The sequence below is a fragment of the Tamandua tetradactyla genome, chromosome 1 (assembly GCF_023851605.1).
Source record: "Tamandua tetradactyla isolate mTamTet1 chromosome 1, mTamTet1.pri, whole genome shotgun sequence".
Lineage (NCBI taxonomy): Eukaryota > Metazoa > Chordata > Mammalia > Pilosa > Myrmecophagidae > Tamandua > Tamandua tetradactyla.
The window spans coordinates 56375463-56398769 of NC_135327.1; the positions used below are offsets into that span (position 1 = coordinate 56375463).

The 23307-nt window shown below is 44.1% G+C and overlaps 1 long non-coding RNA gene across 1 annotated transcript in view; it reads right to left on the bottom strand.

The window, feature by feature from the left end:
* Positions 1-1907: 1907 nt before the first annotated feature.
* LOC143684449 (uncharacterized) overlaps positions 1908-23307 on the bottom strand; it is a 70257-nt gene continuing 48857 nt past the window's right edge. Inside the window, exons 2-3 of the long non-coding RNA XR_013176036.1 lie at positions 10590-10764; positions 1908-2025 (exon numbers count right to left, since the gene is read on the bottom strand). This is a non-coding gene — a long non-coding RNA (uncharacterized LOC143684449). The remainder of the gene's footprint in view (positions 2026-10589; positions 10765-23307) is intronic.

A 23307-nucleotide genomic window follows, 5' to 3' on the forward strand; every position in this document is an offset into this window, starting at 1 on the left:
GAGGTGCTCAACACTGGGCCCCCAGGGTCTTCTCTCCCCTCCAGTCTCTTACTGCTTGATCTGGTTAATGCACCCAAGAAAGGGTCCAGCACAGGGGGTTCCCAAAGAGGCAGGACATCTGGACCCATACCCAGCCTCCATGGGTACCGCCCCATCTACAGGGAGCTGAGGATGATCTGCAGATGCTGGAGGACCTGAGATGGCCAGGCCCCTTCTCGTGGACTCCTGAGGACCCACCCCAATGATACTCTCCCTTCCTGCATTCCAGCAGCCCATGCCCTAGAGACTTGGGAATTGAGGGCTTCCCTTAAGAGGAGCAGATGGAGTTCTCTTATTAACTTGTCACATTCATGACAGATTAGTTTCTCTTCATCAGACTCAAACCTCTGAGGACTCTGAAGGTGTCCAGCTCCCCACTGCAGTGATGCTCCCCCTTCCCAACTCTAAGGCAGAGAAGAAAGAACATATTGTTTTGATAAGGGGTGAAAACACGAGCTTTGGGCTGTCTACACCACGCTGGGGTCTCCCATGGCCAAGACGTCAGGGAGGCAGCATCATGCAAATGAATGGCTGGGGTTTGCTCATTAACTCAATTTGTTGCCGAGGGAAAAACACAGGGACAATTAGGCTGCTCTCCAAATCAGTTGTCACAGGGAATCAGTGCTTACTCCAGGGGCTTCTGGGAAAACGCCTGGGTCAGTCTGCATGTAAATGAGCAATGCCAGTCCAGTGCAGTGCAGTTGCCAAGCTCATTCCCAGTCACTCCTGGGCTGTGCTGGGCCCTGAAACTGGGGCTGCCCCTGCCAAGCCGTCCAGGCAGCTGCAGGCCCTCAGGGGCTCAGACACTGGATCCAGACACTGGACTGTCCATCCTCAGTTTCTGGCAGAGATGATATCTATAAGGCCCCTTGCCTGGTGCCATGGTGACCCCCTGGGAGGCACGCTGCCTCTCTGTCCCTGCCCTGCCCCTCTTGGGAGGCCACAGGCATGTGGTCATATTCCTGGGTGTCCTGTGCCCCTCAGGGGCCGGGGGAGGGTAGGCTGGGAGATCCTGGGACCTCTCGGTATAAACCAGCCTCCCCACTGTTTCTGCTCCATCGTGACCTTTCCAGGCTGCCCTACCAGGGAAGTAGCATCTCCTCTACCACGGGGGAAGTATGGTGCTCTCCTCTGCTCTGGACAGCTCAAACCTGTCTGCATCAGCCACACACATCCCCAGCCTCTGGACTGACCTAAAGGCAAGCCAGACACTGGTCTCCCCTCTCCAGTTTCTATTCCCTCCTTCCAGAGTCCCTTCTTCTGAGATCAGAAAGGGTTCCCACCATGGGACATATAATCTACACGTCCCTACGTCATGATTTACAGTGGGATACTCCTGAGCTGGCTCAATATTTAAAGAGAAGTTTTAAGAGATTTAGAAAACTCACTAGACAGCATCTGAGAACCCTGGAGTCCTCATCTGTTGAGCCCCACCAGAGCCAAGAAGATGGTGGTGTAGGAGCACAGGCACAGCTGTGGTTGTGTGTATGTGTGTGTGTGTGTGTGTGTGCATGCAAGTGTATGCACACAAATGTCTGCAGAGTCGTATTTGTGAGTGACCATGAGTGTGTGTATAAGTATCTGTATGTTTGTGCAAGTATATACATATGTGTGTATGCTTGTGTGTATGTATATCTAGTCTAGGCCCCAAAAGGCCAACCTCAAGTGTACCTGAGACTGGAAAACCCGGTTGGTATCACTGATAAAGAAAGCAGAGGGTGGTCCCTCCTGCCTTTCAGGGAATGGGCTGGGCCTCGGTGAGGCTCTCAGCCCCTGCCCAAGTGGGCCTATGGCCCTGGACTGAGGCAGCCTCTCCCTGTGCAGAAGCAGGTACACACCACAGCTGATACACAGCAACTCACTTAGATCCCAGGAGGTGGTGAGGACTGGTTTAGCTCAGAACCAGGGTCAGGGTGATGGAAAAGCTTCCAAAGGTAAGATGTCCTTGAACAAAGCACCTTCCTCTCTGTGCCCCATTTTCTGCATCTGTGAAATGAGGGGTGAGGATTAAACAGGATAGTGCATTCAAAGCAGTCAGTCCAGCCTTCCAAGGTCTCACAAGGCAGTGAACTCAGAATCGGGCTTTCCCCGTGGTGTCCACGGCCAGGGCACCAGGAGAAACTCTACTTGGAGGACCAGACTTCGACACGCTGGACCCCCAGCTGCATGTTCTCCAACTCAGCCCCTGCTGGCCTGCAGACCCCCAGGGGTCTAGTTTGGACTTAAGGCCATAGAGGATGGTTTGGAGTCAGGTTTCCAGAAGCAGAGACTAAGAAAGCAATTCACATGTGCATGGTTTATCAGGTAGAGACGAGGAGGAGCTCAGGTGAAAGGGAGTGAGAAATCTCAGGGCAGGGGAAGGAGAGCAGCAAGGGTGTTTTCAGCTGGAATCTGGCCTTGGTCTGATCCCAATGGGAGCTCTGGAGTATGAGTGGCCTAGAGGCAAGGAGGCTGAGCTGTTATATCCCCAACTCATTAAGTAAGTAAGTAATGCCCCAGGGATAACCATATTACCCCCACTTCTTCAGCAAGGCAGCTCTCATAAGCCCAGAACAGGCCTCCAGAGAAGCTCCCTGGGGTGAGCTGGTAGCAGCCAATGACTGCTGCAACTGGGGATAGGGCCTCTGGCCTGGGCTGCAATAGCATCCACTACAGGCTTGTAGGAATTAAGTGAAATGATACACATGAGCCCAGCAATGCCTACACACACTCAGCACTCAAGAAATGCTGGCGGCATTGTTAGGATTCTAATGTGGCTCTGTTGTGGACCTTTGCCAAATCCTTTAAGACCCTTTGGCCTGAAGCTTCCTGTAAATGGGGAGGGGTCTGACGTTGTTCTCCAAGTTTCCTTTCAACTCTCAATCTCAGAATTTAAGGTTCTACAGGCTTCTGGATTGAAGGCACTGTTTTAGGACCTAATCTCCTCAATTCAGTACACCAAGAAATACAATGACAATTTTCAGATCATATGGGAGGTCTTAAGGAATGCGGCCCACCCCAAACTACTTGCTCCACATTATGTATGTCCTTGCAGGCTACCACGGTATCTCATTTTCCCTCATTAGAGTTTCACTCCATGTTTGTTTACATTTCAAATGCCCTCGAGAGGGGTAGTACATTCAGTATGTGGTGTCTCTGCGATAAAAAGATGGAGTTCAAGTAGGTTCCCTGCAATTGGAGGGTCCTGGGGGTGAGCTGAAAGAGAATCAAACAGCAGTGGGACTATGGTCCATAGTGGGGTCCAAGCTGAGTAGCCCACGTAGGGGAACTGAGAGTCATATAGGAGGTCCTCTGGCCTGGGGCAGAGCGTGAATCACAGAACATGATTCTCAGCACCACCCCCAACACATCACACCCAGCTGTGTTCAGGGCACAGCGCTGATGGGCCCTGGACACTACCCTATTCTCTGTTCCTTGCGTTCCCGTCTTTTTTACCCCAAATCAAAATTTACCTCTCCCGTGGCTCATCTCCCAAACATTTAAGGGAAATTGTGTTAACTGAGTGCAAGGCAGGAGCAGAGCACTGGGTGCTGGGTACTGACTTGGGGTCCTGCCAGAGCTCCAGTCTCTCCCTTTGAGTGACACAGCAGTCCCCTGCACTGTTTGTAACCAAGGCAGACTGAAAAAATTCTTCCCTTACCTGAATCTACAGCCTTGAAGAGTGACTTTGAAGTTCCTTCCATCAAGAGAAAGAATCTTTCTGCACCCCTTGGATCTGGGTGTGGCCATGTGATTTGCTTTGACTAATGGGATGAAAGCAAGTATGATGCAAGCAGAGACTTGAAAAGTGTGCATGCATTGGGTTTTTCTCTCTTCCTGCTCTTGGGAAACCACCCTGTGAATAAGCCCAGGCTAACTTACTAGGGGATGAGAGAACAGGTAGTTCAGTTACCCCCATCACACCTGCCAACAGCCAGCCAGTGCCCAGTGATGTGAGGTACACCATTAACCTCACCTGGCAGCAGACTCATGCATGAGGCCAGGCCAGAACAGCAGAACTGCCCAGCTGAGCCTCACCAAAATTATCAACTCAAAGAAATCATGACCTGAGAAAGCAGTTGTTGTCTTAAACCAGTAAGTTTTGGGGTGGTTTGTTATGTGGCAATAGTTAATATAGCAACAAATATGTGCTAACTGAAAAGCAAAGAAGCAGGAGGTCTGAGTCCTTGGACTGGATGTTCTATTTCCCTCTTAGTCACAGAACAACCTGGATGGGTCATGTTCCTCTCTCTAACTCAAGTTGAGGAGCCTCAACTTGCTCATCTTTAAAATGAAGGCAGGGTGACTGAGCCCCTTAGAGCTGTGTTGCCTGTTTTTATGTGACCTCAGAACACTGTCATCCTCAACCCTCAGGTTTCCTGTACTTGAGGCAGAAACCCCTTCCTCTCCCTCACGTCCACTGAGCCCCATGGGACCTCAAGAGAATGTGTGACTTCCATCACAGCTCATGAATCCACCCTCTCTTGACCAACCCAGGGGAAATCAGAGGAGTTTGGTATGTTGTGAGTGTGAGTATGGGAACAGTTTATACAAATTTATAAAGCGCCGAAAGCAAGCTTCTCCCCTGGGAAAGAGTAACAGGGAAACACTCAGCTCCAGTTGAAAGAGAACTTTTTGAAACAGGAAAGTTTATTTAGAGAATAACCAAGTCCCTGAATCAACAAACCATGGCCTTATCTCTGAGGATGTAGGTCATTCTGACTTTCCCTTTCAGCTGACCACTCCTGGCCATGCTGGACCTCGGGGCAGAGCCCTTGGGCCCAAGGTGGCTGAGGGGGCTGGAGACCAGGGCCCTGGGGACTGGGCCTCGGGTCTTGCCATGTACTAGAGCCAGAGATGGGAGGATGGGGTGCCAGCAGTGGAATGCAATGGGCTGCTCCACTGGCTTTTATTTTTTTAATTTCTTATCACATCTGTGGAGCTTATATTTTTAAAATTGCCCGGGGCTGAGTGGTGAAGAAAGCCCTGGATGTAGGTCATGGTTACCCTTCTGTGTCTCTAGGGTCCCTGCCCCACATCATTGCTCTGTGGGCAAGACAGAAGAAATCATCTACTCCTGCTGGCTTCCTAAAGTAGAGATGGCAATTCTTTCTGAATGCCAAAATCATCAGTTCTACCATTAAGGTCTTCAACTTGTTGGATGAAACTTCTCTCATTGCTGAAGGCTACCTCCTTATTGATTGCAGATGAAATCAGCCATAGATGTAATCAACTTACGGATGATTTAAACCCATGAAATGTCCTCAAAATAATAATTAGGCCAGTCCTTGCCTGACGAAACAACTGGACACCATAACCTAGCCAAGTTGACACATGAATTTAACCATCACACCACTCATTATATAAAAGTTAAAAATACTGAGTAGTTGATGAATAAATATGATCATTCATACCCAATAAATATTTTGGCCGATATCCTCCCAGTCTTGATTCTATGTATTTTTACATAGTGCATATATCATTTTATATTCTGACTTTTAATACAATGTTTATATAACATATAATTTCCCCATACATTTACAAAATATTTATAAATATTTTATAAAGCTTAGAGATAATTTAGCCTAAAATATTCTGTGGTCTATTCAATCTTTCCCTTTCAAACATTGTTAGTTGCCAATTTGTTGCTACAGAGAACATTTTCATGCAAGGCCTCTTTCTGGGTCAAATTATCTCCTTAAAATAGATTCCTATATATGGAATCACTCAATCAATAGATATACTTTTTCTATAGCTTTTCCTACATGTTGTGCAAATGTTGCAAAATAATGACACTCCCACTTGCAATTTATGAGAAGGATGTTTTACTTCAAGTATTAGGTTCCAACATCTGCTATAACAAATGACCACAAACGTGGAGGCTTAAAACAGCACAGATGTATTCCCTTGCAGATATGGAGGCCAGAAGTATGAAATCCATTTCAACACAGGGTGAAAGTCAAGGTGCCAGCAGGATTGACATGCAGGGTAGTCTTGTGTCTTGATTGTGATGGTAGTTATACTCCTTCTAGGAAGGGATCTGATTTCTTGCTTCTGGAGGTCAACTGTACTTCTTAGCTCATGCCTCTTCGTCAAATCACTCCAACCTCTTGCAACTGAAGTCACACCTCTTTGCCTCCCTCTTATAAGAACATTCCAGCATTCCAGCTCTTAGAACGTGTGTCTTTGGGGATCATTATTCAGCCCACCATACTTTACCCTTGCCAATAGCATGTATTTCATTTTTCCTATATTTTAGACTAACGTGAGAGTGGGACATAAAATCTCAATGGCAAAAGAATTTGCATTTTATTATTCTAGCCATTTAAATTTCCTCTGATGTGACCCGCCTGCTCACACACATATCTATTAGGTTATTAACATCATGCTTACCAAATTCAATGATATATATTAAGACTATCAATCATGAGTTAGTTATGTGTATTGCAAATATTATTCTCACGTTGACTGGTTGGTATTTCAATGTTGTGGGGTTTTAGTGGCCTAGTTTTTCTTTTGCATTTCCTTTTGTAATTTATTTTTTAATTTCTTTGGAATAAAATTTCCACATGGGAGCACAGTTCTGAGTTTTGACAAATGTAAAGAGTTGCTAGAACTGTTTTGTATCTATTTTGATTTTTGCTTAATTATGGTGGATGAGCTTAGAGAGGGCTATAGACAGAAATTTGTATGTTATCTAATAAAATCTATAACTTTTCTTTTATGATTTCTTTCAACTCTTTTAACTTGATCAAGTATTCCCTGTCTAGAAATCACTTCTTGTTTTCATAGTCTTTCTTGTATTATATTTGGTTCTTTCATCCATTTAAAATTTATTTTGGTATACTATGAAATGAGATGCTAAATTGATTTTTTTTTTCAAATTGCTAAACAATTGTCCCGGTGTCATTTATTAGATAATCAATTTCTTTCCTACTGTTCTGTAATTCCTTCTCAGGGAGCCATTTTAAGGTACAACTTCAGGAGGCTAAGTAAACTCTTGCAGTTTTTTAAATACTGCATTTTCTTGTTCTACAATAGATAAAAATCTTTACTAAGCCAAAGGTCTTTATTATTCATTTTTAACACAACCTGGGTTCCCATGTCCAAAACAAATTGGAAGCATATGGCTTTTTGAAGTCATCTTGTTTTCCCCAGTTCTAAAGTGGAGCTAAATGACAAGTTTAACCAACCAACTAGTGGTTATCCATGGGATTTCTAATAACTTCTTGTGTAAAATTTTTTAATTGGTGGATGGATGGATGGATGAATGGAGAGCATGTGCTCGTGCAAGTTTGTTGTCATTGTGTGATACTCAAAATGTGGTCCATGAACCAGCAGTATTGGCTCCATCTGGGAGCTTACTAGAAATGCAGAATCTCAAACCCTACTCCAGACCTGTTGAATCCAAATCTGCATTTGAAGTAGATCCTCAGGTGATTCATATGCACATCAGAGTTTGAGAAGGGCTGTTTTAGAGCACTGGGTGCCATATCTTTGTTTTGCTACATCTCTTGCCAATGGCTGGACCTCAACACTTCAGTTGTGCCTCATTACCTCTCAGACAGGAGGAGTTAATCACCTCCTTTCACATTCATTGTCATTACTTAGAGACCTTCAAGTCTCTCTCTCTCTCTCTCTCTCTCTCTCTCTCTCTCCAGGCAAATGCTGTCTCCCCAAACCTTTATAGGTATTTTAGGGCCAGGACAGCCTCCCGTTTTTTTTTTAAATGGTTCTCTTTAAAACCTTGCCCCTCAAAGTGCGGTCCCTGAACAAGCACTATCAGCCTCACTTGGGAGCTTTTAGAAATTCAGAATCTCAGGACCACCCCAAACTTACCAAATTGGAATGTGCTTTTCAACAAGATCTCCAGGTGATCATGTGCAAATTAGAATTTGAGAAGCACTGGCTTAAAAATGGCCTTAACTGCTTGACTTGGCTAGAGCTCTCACTCTGATAAATTCTCAGTGCAAAGCAAGATCTTTTAATCATAGCAAAGGAACAGACACCTATCCACGTAACTCCATTTGAGGGAACCAAAAGGTATCTAAGTAGCTCCGGGCACTGAGTTGTTGGTGCTCCCCTTAACGTCAAGAGTTCACTGGTCATCACTCTTGTGTTCCACTGGGTACATGGCTCAGCCCCTCTCCTGGGCCTCTGTTTCTTTTGTTCTTCAAAACAAAAGAAAAAATTATTTTTTCCCCTAATACTTACTGCCTTGTTCCTTCCATAACTTCCTGGTGATTGTCTGATTGCCCAAATTATTCATCTCACTCTATTAAGTGGAACTTTATGCTACAGGCTTTCTCATGGTCAGCCTGTGCCTTGTCTATCGCTAAGGCTCTTGGGGTCCCCTACTGGTTGGCACCCCACCATGCAGGGTGGTGCCATTTCCCTTTGAAGGGTCCATGGGTATGGAAAGCTTAATTATTGTCACACATGCTTTTCTCCTTCTTAGAGGAGATATCATTGTGGTTCATCACAGCACAAGATCTGAGCTCTATCCCCAGGGATGAAGTTGAATGTGTTAAACTATTCACAACCTCTCCCAAATGCACTTCTGTGAGGCAACTGTTAGAGACTTAACTGTACCCATGAATAAGGGGTTACTGAGTACTCAAGAAACACTATGCATGTACCATCCCATGCATAAACCAAATCCACAGTCTTGACCACAACCATCCCTCATTTGCCTGCTGAAACAAATGAGATACAGTTTTCACTTATTTTCTTTTCCCTGGCATTTCTTTCCCGCCTGTGTATGTTTGGTTTTTAAGTCCAGTTCCTGAGGCTCTCCTGTCTTCACCCAACATGTAGGTCAATGTCTCAGCTATTTCAATTTGCTTCCAAATCAAGGACAAAGTAGTGAGATTCCAGGTGGCTGGGGAGGGCAGGAGCTGCTTCCACAGTCCAACTCCTCCCAAGGACTCATGTCAGGCCAGGCCTCTGCCTTCTCCTCATTCAGGAGTCATTTGGGCCAAATAGGGCAAGATGGTTAGTGAGCATTTAGTGAACATCTGCCAAGCCGATGGGAACACAGCAGAAGAAAATCTAGTTCCCACCCTTGGAGAAGTCACCATCTGCTATGGAGACAAAACCAACCCGTGATAAAGAAAAGGAATTACATACTACCAGGGGCTTTTACCTGGGGGCAGGAGAGAAGAGACCAGGTAGTTTCACCAGAGTGCTTACTTAACATTGCAATGCTCACAAGTAAACTGGGAAAGGCAATCCATTAACTGATCCATTCATTCCTTCATTCATTCAACAAGTCTGTACTAAGAGTCAGACTCAGTGCCCTTTAATCCTCATGAGATTGAGATGCAGATACTATTATTCCCATGCTACATTTAAGGAACTGAAGCATATAAAGGTTAAATGATTTTCCCAAGGCCACATGGCTCATAAAGGATGGAACTAGGATTCAGATGAAGGCAGCTGCCTGATTCCCAAGCCCTCACTCTCAGCCATTGTGCCACAGTAGTTCCTTATCCAGGGTTGCAATTCAAGGTGGCAGGAGAAGAGGGCACTCCTAGCAGAAAGAGGAGCTTGGTATTGGGGGAAAAAAGCCTGGTATTAGAAAAAGAAGAGATATTTTCTCTAGACAGGAATAAGAGCAAAAGGAGAGACCTGCTGCCCTCATAAAATGAATCTTGAAGGTGAAGGACACTGGGACCACTTATGGAGGTCTTAAAGGCCAAGCAAAGTGCTGAGAACTTGCTTCTGAGCACACAAGCTCCTTCAGGCCCCTTCAGGGTTTGGGAGAAAGGTAGAAGGGGCAGGGACACCCAGCCTATGTAAGCAAGTTTGGGCAGATGTGGGGGTAGGGGACTGTCCCCATATCATGCTAAGTCCCGTCTCTATGCCAAGGACATAGAGCTGGCTGAAAGGGAGAGACAAGACTCTGAGATAACCTGAACAAGACCTCAGCTCAAGTGCCAGTTACTCACACTGCTGTGAGTAACTACCCAGAGAATAAGGACAGAGGAGCTACAGGACTGTGGAAAATCCCCAGATGGACACAGAATCCCTGTCCTCCACCACCCCCCGCATCTCAAAAGCACATCAGCCCCTTGCCTATATACCCCAATCCATCTAAGGAAGAAGGGAGAGGGTAACTGAGAGGGTGGATAATCATATCTCAAAGACTTAGGCATTAACTAAAGGGGACCATTTAAAATACTGCATTGTAATAAGTTCTAAAATAGAAAAAAATAATCAGCTCCCTTCAACCATTATTGAGCACATGGAGTTCAAATTTTAAAAAATGAAGAGTAATTGTCAAGAAATAAACCACAAACAAGTTGCAGTGGGAGTTTTTTATAAGTCAGCACACACAGTGGAGTCACATCCGATACAGTGGTTGAGCTCAAAAGTAAGAAGGAAATCACTTCTAGTTTGGTTTTTTTTAACACTCTTAAAAACCCTTCAAAAATCACCATGCTGGAAACCAGCCTAGTCTAACTCTGGAACAGAAAACTGACTCTACATTTGAGCACCAAAGGAAGCACTTAACTTATGTTTAGAGACCTGAAAGATGAAAAATACACATCTTTAAATGTTGCACTCACCATGGGGTGGCTGGACGCTGTGAGAGGCGTGGCAGAGCAGAAGCTTCCCTCATTTTAAGGATGAGCACTGCTGTGGAATGAGAAAGAACTGGCCTCTCAGGCGTGGGTCTGGCATCCTTACAGAAGATGAGATCAGAGGTCCTGGGACACAGACAGCAGCCCACAGGAGTCCTGGCTGGGGGAGGAAAGCATCCGTTTGAGGAAGTTTCTGGAGTTTCTGCTCCTACAGACATTTATAAATAAATGCAACAGCCAGCTGCCTTGATTGCTTCAACCAACCTGCTGCCTGATCAAGTAGACATGAAACAAGAGCACCTGACATCATTCTTCCCAGATCACACTTGGCAGCTCACTTCCACCTCCCCAGACCAGTGAGAGCTAGTGCCCCTGCAGCTCCTCAACTCCAAGCCAGAGCTAGAGCCATCGATTGTTCTTCCTCCCCTGGAACATAAGTGTTGCAGCCCCACTTTGATAGTTATAAAGAAAGGAAAGCTGCAGTTGCCTTCCTCCATTCATTCATATCTGTATTTTACATTCGTGAAAGTCTTCCTTCAGGAAGAAGAAACTGCTGACAGCCAAATCCAAGCTGGCAGTTCTCATTTGTAACCCTGGATGGGTCACCCTGTAGTATCCCTGGACACTTCAATCACACCTGCCCACAAAGGAGCAATTATCAACAAGAAACTAATAAAAGAGACACCAAACAGAAGTTGGAGAAGCTCCCCAATGTCATAAATTATGTTATCTGACGATCCAATCTTGTTTCAGATAAGTAGAGCTACTCATCAGCTCTCACATCATGAAAATAATGCAACTGCAGTTTTTCTCAACAGGCTGCCTGCTTTACTCCAAATATAACATCAAACACACCAATCCAGAGGCCACAGCAACATCCCTAAATCAGGAGCTGGATAAAGGTTAATCCAGTAAGTTTTGCTTAGGAGGAGAGAAAAAGGGGAGTCCAAGGATAACTTCGAGGTCAAGCTAGTCTTCCATCTTTAACAGGAAGAAAACCTGCTTCACTCCAATTTTCAAAGCCCCCTGAAGGAGGCTGGCCAGCCCGGCAGGCATCTCACCAGGAGGGAAGGCATCAGGACCAAGCTCAAGCCAAGGGCAGGGCACACGAGAAAAGTCTCATGGAAGGAGGTGAAGCTCAAGACGCGGCTGTAGCAGGATGGGGTAGGGCTGTGGGGTGAGTGATGGGATTCCTTCCACACTTTTCCAAAACTTCCCTAACATTTCCAGACTTTCATAATCCCATATGTGTTCAGATTTTTGTGGATATGGGCTTTGTGTCCAATCTGTTGTGTTGGGAATTTGAAGAGATCAGTAGAAAGTCTCTGGACACGCAGGAGCCACAGAAAAAATGGGGATTTCATCCACATTAAGCCAGATACCTCCAGTGCAGGGACCCTGTATGCCAACGTCAGATTTCTAAGATATATACCCTCAATGTGTTATTTGAGAGTCTTATTTCCTCACCAAATTGGCAGGTAACTTGAAGACAGATATAGTTCTATACTTTTCTAGGCCTCAGGGACTTACATGTGCTCCATACAGAGCCCTCAAATTGAACCAAACTGGGTATATGTATTAACTTGAACTCAGTGTTATTTGTGGACATTTTAGCTCATAGTGCAGCTCTTTCATTATCTTAATCTGGGTCCCCCACCGCCACCCCCAAAGCAGATGCTGATTCTCATGCAAGTTGTTTATTTAGAAGGTGATCTCAGGAAGCAGCAGGAGGAGTGTGGGGATGTAGGCCGGGCAGGGGAGGCTGAGGCCACCATACGCACAGCTGGGCCTCGGTTCTGCTGGGGAATTTGGTGTAGAAGACTCCTCGAGATGGGCCCATGTGAGGGAGAGGAAGTAGAGTATTTACCCACCCACTCCCATCTGTCATTTATTCAGGACTGCTCCCGGGACTATTAACTCCCAAGCACTTCCATGGGTCAAGCAGTTCCAAAGACCAGAGAATACCCCCAGAAAGTCCCATGTGTTCCCAGCAGAAGGGGGGAGGGGGACAGTGCATGACAGGGTAGTAGCAAGGGAGTAGCGGGTGCCAAGGGGTTATAGGCAGGGCACCAACACAACTGTTAATCTCATGGTCTTTTGTTTTTTCTTTTTAATTAATAAACTATTTTTTAGAACAGTTTTAGGTTTTACAGAAAAAGTGAACAGAAAGTAGAGCTCGCATAGGCCCTCTCTTCCCCACCCCACCCCAGTTTTCCCTCTCAACTGCATCTTGCATTAGTGTTGTATAGTTCTATGGATTTTGACAAATGTGTAATGTCATGTATCCGCCATTACAGATTCATACAGAATAGCTTCACTGCCCTAAAAATCCTCTGTGCTCCACCTACTCATCCTTCCCTCCCTGACCATCCTGACCTCCTGGCAATCACTGATCTTTTTACTGTATCTATAATTTTGCCTTTCCGGAACATTATATACTTGGAATTATAGTGTAAGTAGCCTTTTCAGACTATCCTCTTTCACTTAGCAACATGCATGTAAGTTTCCTCCATGTTTTTGCATGAACTGGTAGCTTATTTCTTTTTCCATCCTTTTGTTTTTAAGTGATAAAGAAAACACTGTCTCACACAATACCTGCAATGCATCCAGAGACTCAACAATGCCATCAGGTCTCTCCCCCTCCGCCTCTTACTTTCTCTTTCTCCTGTCCCTCTCCCCCCAGCTCGCCACTCTGTTCTTCTTGGCACTGGCTTCATTCTCAGTGGTTCTTCAATGGGCAATGGCAACACGGTCACTTGGGCAAATTCAGCCTCACATCACCTTCACAGACAGTAATCCCAGAAGAAAAGCTCCAGCAAGTCTCACTGAACGCCCCTGGGTTGTTTGCCCACTCCTAAATAAGAGCCATGGTGATGAAATCAAATGATTTTAAAGTCCTGGACTGTGTGCCCACCCCAGACCCTTGAAGGTTAAAGTAACGCCCCAATGATTGCATAGAGAAGGTAAGGGGGAAAAAGTCAAGCAAAGAGTAAAGATGTGCTCCAAAATCATACAGGCATTGAATGCAAATCAATAAGAGGAAAACAGACAACCCACCACTTTGAGCATTTCACAAAAGAGGGTATCCAAGTGACCAATTAACATATGAAAAGATGCTCAACCTCCCTCGTTCATCATCGGGGACATGCAACTTAAACCACAACGTTGTATCATCACACAACCCCCAGCATGGCTAAAGTGAAAAAGAAAACAAAAATACCAAGTGTTGGAAAGGATGCATCGCAAATGGAACTCTCACACAATGCTGAGAGTTCTAAGTTGTTAAAAAAACATTTTGGAAAATTACTTCAAAATATCTACAAAAACTAAATAAATACATAATCCTGTGATGCAGCAATTCTACTCCTTGGGTATACAACCAAAAGAAATACAAACATATATCCAACAAGATATGCACAAGGATATTGTGGCAGCTTGATTCATAATTGCCAAAACCTGAAAACAACCTGCATGCCCATCAAAAACAGAATGGATAAACTATAGTATGTTCATAAAATCAAATACTACACAACAATAAAATAGAATGGACTGTTACCACACATACCATGAATAGACCTCATAGATATAATGTTGAGGAAAAGATGCTAGACACAGAGGAAACACTGAATTATTCCATTTACATGAAGTTCAAAGACAGAAAAAATTCATCTCTGTTACTAGAAGCTAGGATAGTCGTTACCATCAAGAGAGAAGAAGTGATTGGGAAGGGGGCACTGGTCAGGGGAAGTTGAAGTGCTAATCATATTCTGTTTCTTTAACTGGGTGCTGGTACTCGTAAGTTCATTTTTCTGAATTTATGATATAGTTTAATAAGAAAAAGAATTTTTTAATAAAAGACAAAAAGAAAGCATTCATGTTATTAATGGAAGAGCCTAAACTAACCCTTTTTCTCCCAATCAGAAGACTTTCCACCAAACAAATTACTCAGCTCACCTTCAAGATCCCCTTTAACTTGCCCCAACCAGCAGATCACGCCTATGTTTTAGTCTATTGGTGAATTAAGACCCACGGCCTCTCTCACCAGCATGTAAAGGCAGCTTCTCCAGCCTGATCTGGATCATTCCTGGGGCAGTTCTTTCAGCTCTCCCTGTTCTGGGTGGGACTTATCTGCCAGGATTTCAGCCTCCCTTTTCACCAGTTCTTTCTCTTCTGGGATTTCCCTGAGCCAAATGTTCTTTGAGCCTTTGGCCAGTCTCACTGAGCTCTTTCCAATTCCTGTCTTAATTCCTTCAATGGGTAAAAGTGTTCCAGGTTCAGGATGAACAGATGGATACTTGAGAAATGAAATTCACACAGACATTAAGGGCATTTGGAGCCCATCACCAAGGTCAAGTTGCAGAAGCCCCTAGAATTCAGAAATGGGAGATGTCCTACTCCACAGCACCAGCCTTTCCTTTGCTGATCTCCTTGAGGTAATGGAGTCTGTTTCTGGACAATAGTAGAAACTGGATTTACAAGCTTGTCTAATGACCAGAGTGGGGAAATCAGTCAATAGCCAGAATGAAACGTTCTCTGATACTAGGGGTCAGTCTGAGATGGAGTTGGAGGTCTACCTAATGGCCTCGAGATATGGGTCAAGATTTGACTCATAATCACCAACCTAAATTTCACTCAGTGGAAAGAAAATTAAGTATGTGTCAGGCTAAAGGTAAGCAGATGCCCTGGTAAAACATATCCAAGCTGCACACTGACTTAGAATGAAAAGAGAAAATGTAGGTTTGGACTGGTGGAAGTGGTACTTTCTTGCAATGTCCAAACTACTTTGTAGTAAACTTTCAAATCAAGACATGTCTTTCTGCTTTAGTTATTGCCTAACAAGCTTCAGGGTTACGTTAAGTTCATTTCAATCTCTCACCTTTTTAGTCAAGAGCTTACACTGAGAAACTCTGCTCTCCACATTCACCTGTCCCATTCCTTGATCTCAGACCTTCCTCCAAGTGCAGGTCCTCAGTTTCACCTGGCCTCAGTATTCATTGACTCCCAACCCGTGCCCAGGCAGAGTGAACCCAACCATTTAACAACACTCTATCCTTCAGGAACCCTAAATTCTCTAGTGCTCATGTCAAGGTCACTGACTTGGTTTGGGTACCCCACATGCACACCCTTAGATAAGGATTCAAGTGCAAGTTTAATTTGGGGAAAGTGATTGCAGGAAATACCTGTGGAAGAGTCGGGGATTGAAAAGAGAAGAGAAGGCAACCAATGGGTGTGTTGTCAAAGGATTAATCACTGCAGGCAATTGGAGCTTCTGGGAGACTATGCAGAGTACACTTCTGAGTCATCTCAACTGAGAATGAGGATGCTGCCAACTGCCAGGGTCTGCTCCTTCTCAGCAGCCCTCAGGCACTTCGTGATTGCTCTGTACACAGGCCATATGTGCTCCCAGGTTAGACAAAGAAGCCGTCAGAAGGAGTCATAATTGTTCACCATAAGCAGCTTTTGGGGTGTAGAGTGACTGTTGCAGGGAGGTGGGCAGAGCACCAACAGCATCTGCTACCATCATCATCATCAGTAACACCACCCCCACCCCAGTGCTCACTGAGGACTAATCAAGGCCTTGGTCTTATGTGGGGCTGTGCCAGGGGAAAGAAAGAAGACTCAGGCTCCAGCCTTGCGCATTTTGCCCAGACATTGGACAGACACAGCTCACACATGTAGCAAGAGCTGGAACTCTATCAGATGGCCAATGGACCCTGACCTATCAAGTGGCAGCTACAACACATGCTGGAGGGGACCACGGTGATGCAGCCTCAACTGGGCCTAGGGAACGTACAGGGTTTGGACAGACAGTGAGGGGAGAGCAAGATGCAGGCACAGAGAGGTTGTGCAAGGGCAGGGAGTGTGTGAATAGAAAGGACACCAGCCAGGCTAGGTACAAGGGGATAGCTAGCTGTGTGTGGGGCTGGCAAGACAGGTTAAAAATAATTGAATCAATCCACTAAACGAGTTCTAGCTCCCATTAGCACACATGGAGTTAAATTCAATTTGATTAGTTGAGCATTCCGTTATGGTTATCATTATTCATGGGTTCAAGAGAAAAGAATTACGCAGTGCTTAAATGGTATTTGGGATTGGATTTGATTCAACAAGAGGTAGGGATCTGTGCTGGTTTGAAATAATGTATGTACCCTAGAAAAGCCATGTTTTAATCCTAATCCCATTTTGTAAAGGCAACTGTTTCTTCTAATATCTATTCAGTATTGTATGCTTGAAACTGTAATTAGATCATCTTCCTGGAGATATGATTTAAAGAGTGGTTGTTAAATTGGATTAGGTAGAGGCGTGTCTCCACCCATTTGGGTGGGTCTTGATTAGTTTCTGAAGTCCTATAAAAGAGGAAGCATTTTGGAGAATGAGAGATTTAGAGAGAGCAGAGAATGCTATAGCACCATGAAGCAGAATCCACCAGCCAGCGACCTTTGCAGATGAAGAGGGAAAATGCCTCTCGGGGAGCTTCATGAAACAGGAAGCCAGGAGAAGAAGCTAGCAGATGATGCCTTGTTCACCGTGTGCCCTTCCAGATGAGAGAGGAACCCTGACTGTGTTCATCATGTGCTACTTTCCAGATGAGAGAGAAACTCTGACTGTGTTCACCAGAGTCAGAGTTGAGAGAGAGAGAGACCCTGAACTTCATCGGCCTTCTTGACGCAAGGTATCTTTCCCTGGATGCCTTAGGTTGGACATTGCTATAGACTTGTTTAATTGGGACATTTTCTTGGCCTTAGAACTGTAAACTAGCAACTTATTAAATTCCCCTTTTAAAAGCCATTCCGTTTTTGACAGCTAGCAAACTAGAACAGGATCCATTGAAGCTTGTTGAGAAGGACAGTGGCAGGATAAAAGAGTTATTTAAATTTGTAATTGTGCCCCTACAAGAAAGAAATAAGACATTTTATTCCTGGTAGGCCTTCTCCTTCCTTCCTCCAGGGGGTACACAGTTGGTTTCCCACCCAATCTGTTCAGCCCGTCCCTGCATCTCTACCTGGCGGCAGCATCTGAACAGGGGAGAGGCTCACCTGAGCACAGGGCAGGACTGAGGTACCTGGGAGTTAACTTCTCGGCAGCAGTCTTCAACCAATATGGGACTGATGTTGATGAGCTGGTGAGATGCCCCCATGTCCTCACCCCTCAGTGGGACAGCTCTGAGCATGATCTCACAGTCTCTCTGTGGGGCCATGCAGGCCTGAGCTCCAGTTGCCCACAGTGGTCCGTTAAGGCACTCTATTGGTTTTTCCTTCCTTCCCTGTCTCATGTCCCCACTCCTGGGACTACCTCCCAAATATTCTACTTGGATCCAAATTATTGTCTCAGGGTCAGGCTATACTGCATATGACCCTAGTCAAAGATAATCTGTGCAGAGCTCAAATATGAAAATTGCCTGGGAGCTGAAATACTTAATACCCTTTCTTCTGGATCCTTGGAGGCTGAACAGAGGGATTTTGAGAGCAGGTTACTGGGGGCTGGGGACTGAGGGCGTAGAACACAAAGAGGGATAGTCAAATATTTTCTTTTTTCTTTTTGGTGCAGCATTAGCAGTAAAAACTCAAACCCATCCATAAACGACTGTGTTAAGTAAGAGCATCTTTAAGTAGAACTTGTCCTGGGCACCAAACCAGAGTGTTAATTCAGGCAGAGCACAACTGCCAGACAGAGATGGAGCACCTGCTTCGTTTCTGTCCATCCTCAGACGGCTATTCTGCCACCCCCAGTAGCTATCACCGCTTCTCCAATCTGCTCAGTTCCCTCCCTCTCTGTCAGCAGCACCCTCAGCTCGGCTCCACTGACCGCCAGCATCCCCACTCACTCCCAGAATCAGCCCACAATGGTCTTGTGAGAGAGGATCTGGGAGCCAGGACATCCAGGGTCTTGTCTGCTGCTTTGAGACCACCGAGGCAGACGCGGACAGTGCCCTGCCGGTACCCTCACGCCAGCCCCTGCAACCTCCCAACACCCAGCTGCCAGTGCCAGCCCCTCTGGCCACCAGAATCTGCCCTGTCTGTAGTGCAGGCTCTGAGCGGTGATCAAGGATTACCTCTCAACCAGTGATGAATGGGAGTCAGTGAATAAACATGCAGCTTTCTTGCCCCTAGGATGGCGGTAACTCTGAGGCATATGTTCTAAACTAACTCCCAGAATTACCCATTTGGACGCAAGCCCCAGTTTCCCACAGTGTTAACTATGGCTCACATATCCTGCATTGGCTGCATCCCCTTCCCTGTCTCATGATCCATTCCCCAGCCGCTGGATTGCATACTGTGATGATGTGGATTCAGTTTGCGAATATTCTGCTGAGGATTTTTGCATCTATATTTATGAGGAATATTGGTCTTTAATTTTCTTTTCTTGTGATATCTTTTTTTCTGGATTTGGAATTAAAGTGATGCTGGCCTCATAGAATGATTTACAAAGCACTCCTTCCTTTTCAACTTTTTGGAAGAGATTGAGCAGGGTTGGTATTGATTCTTCTGGGACTATTTGGTAAAATTCACCAGTGAAGCCACCTGGTCTTGGACTTTTCTTTGGGAGGAGGTTTTGATTATTGATTCCACCTCTTTGTTATTGGCCTGTTGAGATCTTCTTTTTCTTCTCTAATCAGTGTAGGTAGTTTATGTGTTCCTAGGAATCTGTCTATCTCATCTAGGTTATCTAATTTGCTGGTGTACAGCTGTTCATAGTAACCTTTTATAATGCTTTTTATTCCTGGGGTCCGTACTAAAGTACTCCCTTTCATTTCTGATTTTAGTTATCTGTTCCTCTCTCTTTTTTACACTGTCAGTCAAGCTAAAAGCTTGTCGATCCAGTTCTTTTCAAAGAATTACTGTTCAGTTTCACTGATTTTCTTTATTGTTTTTAATTCTCTGTGTCATTTATCTCTGATCCAATATTTGTTATTTCCTTTCTTCTGCTCGCTTTGGGTTTAGTTTGCTATTTTTTTTAATGTATCCTCCTGTTGTGAAGTTAGTTGTCTTATTTGATATCTTTCTTGTTTTATACTGCAAGCATTTGAAGCTATAAATTTTCCTCTCGGCACTGCTTTTGCCACATTCCGTAAGTTTTGGTATGCCATGTTTTCATTCCTATTTGTTTCAAGATATTTCCTTATCTTCCCTGTGATTTCTTCTTTGACCTATTCGTTGTTCAAGAGTATGTTAATTTCCACATATTTGTACATTTTCCAGTTCTCCTTGTTACTGATTTCTCACTTCTCTCCATTGTGATTAGAGAAGATACACTGCATGATTTCATTATTTTTTAATGCATTGAGACTTGTGACATAACATATAGTCTATCCTGAGAATGACCCATGTGCACTAGAGAAAACTGGGTATTCTGCTGCCACTGGGTGAAGAGTTCTCTATCTGTCTGTTGGGTCTAGTTTGTTTATAGTATCATCCAAGTCTTCTACTTCTTTATTGATCTTCTGTCTAGATATTCTGTCCATTAGTGAAAGAGGTATACTGAAGTCTCCTACTATTCATGTAGGACCCTTTATTTCTCCCTTCAAATCTGTCAATATTTGCTTCATATATTTATACTTACATCTTCTTGTTGACTTGACCCCTTTAGCAGAATATAGTGGCCTGCTTTATCCCTCATAACACTTTTCGACTTAAATCCTATTTTATCTGATATTTGTATAGCAAATCCAGCTTTGTTTTGGCTATTTGCATGGGATATTTTTTCCCATCCTTTAACTTTCAACCTACCTGCGTCTTTAAATTTAAGGTGAGTCTTTTGTAAATAGTGTATGGTTGGTTCAAGATTTTTAATCCATTCCGCAATCCCTACTTTTTTACTGAAAAAAAAAAAGTATTTACTTTGCATTTGAAGTAACTACTAATAACTCAGGACTTTCTCCTGCCATTTTGCTATTTCATCTTTGTAAGACATACTTTTTTGTCCCTCAATTCTTCTATTAATGCCTACTTTCTTATTTAATTTTTGTAGTATACCATTTTGAGTTCCTTCTCATTTCCTTGTGTATATATTTTGCAGATATTTTCTTTGTCGTTACCATGGGGCTTAAATTTAACATTCTTCATCTAAGCCTGATGGTGTCCCACAGATCTCTTAGGCTCTGTTCACTTTTTATACTCTTTTATCTTTCTGCTCAGTTTGAATCACTTCAATTGTCATGTCTTCAAACTCTGATTCTTTCTTCTGACAGCTCCAATCTGCAACTGAAACTCTCTAAGGAATTTTTCATTTCAGTTATTGTTTCCTTCAACTCCAGTATTTCTGTTTGGTTTCTTTTTTAATTTATTGAGAATTGAACCCAGGTCTCTGGCATGGAAGGTGAGAACTCTGCCTGCTGAGCCACCACGGACTGCCCTGTTTCTGAATTTTTGTCTTGTTCCTTTGGATGGACCATCATTTCCTGTTACTTTGTTTGTCTTGTGATCTTTTGTTGCACACTGTACTTTTTATTAGTTTAATGTGTTAACTCTAGAATTTAGTCCCTGGGTGGTCTGTTCCTTAAGTTTGTATTCAGCTAGTGATATGAGAGAGATTTCTTTGAGTGCCAGGAGCTAGCCAAAACAAACAAACCAGGCAAAAAACACCTTTCACAGTCTCTGCAAATTGGTGACTGGAGAGCCCCGTCAGAGTTCAGCCCTCCTATCTAAAATATCAGTCCAAGTAAAAATAAAGTGAAGGGTCCTCTCTGCCTTTTCAGAGCCTGCATCTTGCCCTGGGCTTGTGCTTGCTCATGGCCTTAAAAATTTCCCCACTTATAAGAATCTGATTGTCCATTCTATTTCCTATGAAATAGACGTTCACCCTCTCCCAAGAGCTCTACTGTATGTCTTATAGCTGGAAATCTCTTTGTCCCAGGCCATTTAGACTTCATTTTTCTTACACTGCTTTATCTGTCCATAATTTGCATCTTCCTGCAGGAAAAGCTCTGGAGAGGCAAATCAGAAAAAAATTTCTTGGTTCAGACCTACAGGTTGCCACCCAATAGACTGGCACCCACATACAGGCACCCCACTATCCACATAAGACTTAATGTGCTCCCTCCACAACAGCACAAGAAGCCCTCAATGGAAGGAGTGGGGGGAAAGGCCAGTAATGGTGCCACAAGCTTCTTCTAAAACATTTAAAGCTGTGTCTTCTTGATTTGGCACTTGCCAAGTTACTACAACACTTTAACAGGTTTCTGGAGTTTTGAGGATGATGGCTCTGCCAGTTATTGCTAGTTGTTCAAAGATTCTGTGAGGGAACAACACCCTGGAGCATCGCACACCACCACTTTGGTCAAGTGGAAGTCCCAGTTAAACCACTTCTACTCATATCCTTATCTTGATATTTTCTTCTTGGAGAACCCAACCTAAGATAACAGTAATGAGGACCTCCTCCTCTCAGACTTTCTAGTCCAGGGCTTAACATCTCCTGTCCTCTCAAATGCAGGCAAATGAGACAAGATAGGTTCAAATTCCTTAATCTGATGTATGGGTTAAATTGTGTCCCCCAAAAAGATAAATTGAAGTCCAAATCCCCAGTATCTACGAACATGACTTTACATTATAGCTCTTGTTTCTTGAGGGGTTTGTACTAGTTCAGAATTTGTTAATCTGATGCGATCTGGGTGTTAACCTAATGAGATAGGATTTATTATTCCAATTCACAAATGAAGATATTGTCTACAAAGTTTAAGTAATTTGCTCAAGGTCACAAAGAAATATGTGATGAGGCCAGAATTCAAATCCCATGTGACACCAAGCTCTGTTCTTACAACCCTGTGCAAAACTGTCTTTAAATGAGAAGTATCATTGTTTTATTAAGTATTGATTATATCCTACATTTGGAGGAAATTACATTTTCCTACTTTCTACCTTGGAAATTCCTGCTTGCTTTCAACACTCAGCTCAGGTTTCAACTCATCATGAAGTATTCTCTGCCCCTCCCATGCAAGCTTGGGTCAAAATCTTCAGAACCCCCACTGGATAGCAGACCCCAGTAATGTGCTCCAAACCCGCTGTAATTTCCTTTTCACTTAACTAATTCTCCTCATCTCCCCACCCAACCCTGTATCCTTAAGCCTATAGCAGAGCTTGCCTGACACAATGAAGATGGGGATTGTCTCTCAGAAAGGCTTAAAGGAGGTTCCTCACCACGTATGCAAAAGGCCTCAGGACGCCACATAGCAAAAGTAATAATTAACTAAATCTCAGTAAACCAAGAACTGAACATCCATACATCTCAGCCAGGAGAAAAAGAAAAGGGCCAATATGCCCCTTTTCTTTTGGGGGCCTGCCCTTCCTCATCTGTTAGAGGAGAGAGTGTTGCTCTCAATCACCTCTACAGACCCTGAAAAATAATGATTCTCAGGACAACCCAATGCCTGCTGGTCACTGCAGGGGATACAGATATAGAAGGAATTTTTTTTTAACCCTCCACGGCCTCACACTAGAATAGGGAAGGCAAGACTCATAAATATGGCCCAAACCACAATTTAGACCATATGCCAGAATGTTCAGAAAAAGTCAGAAAAAAAAAGAGAGAGAATGAATCAGAGCCATTGTCTTAGCATTCCTGAGCTGAGGATTCCTGCTACACGGTTTATGAGACATGGTCCTAGGGGGGAAAATTTGGTAGAGGAGTGAAGAAGTGGGACCAGGAAAGGAATATCAGGCAGGATTGTGATGTCCACCAAAAAGTCAGGGAGGAAAACTTTAGATCA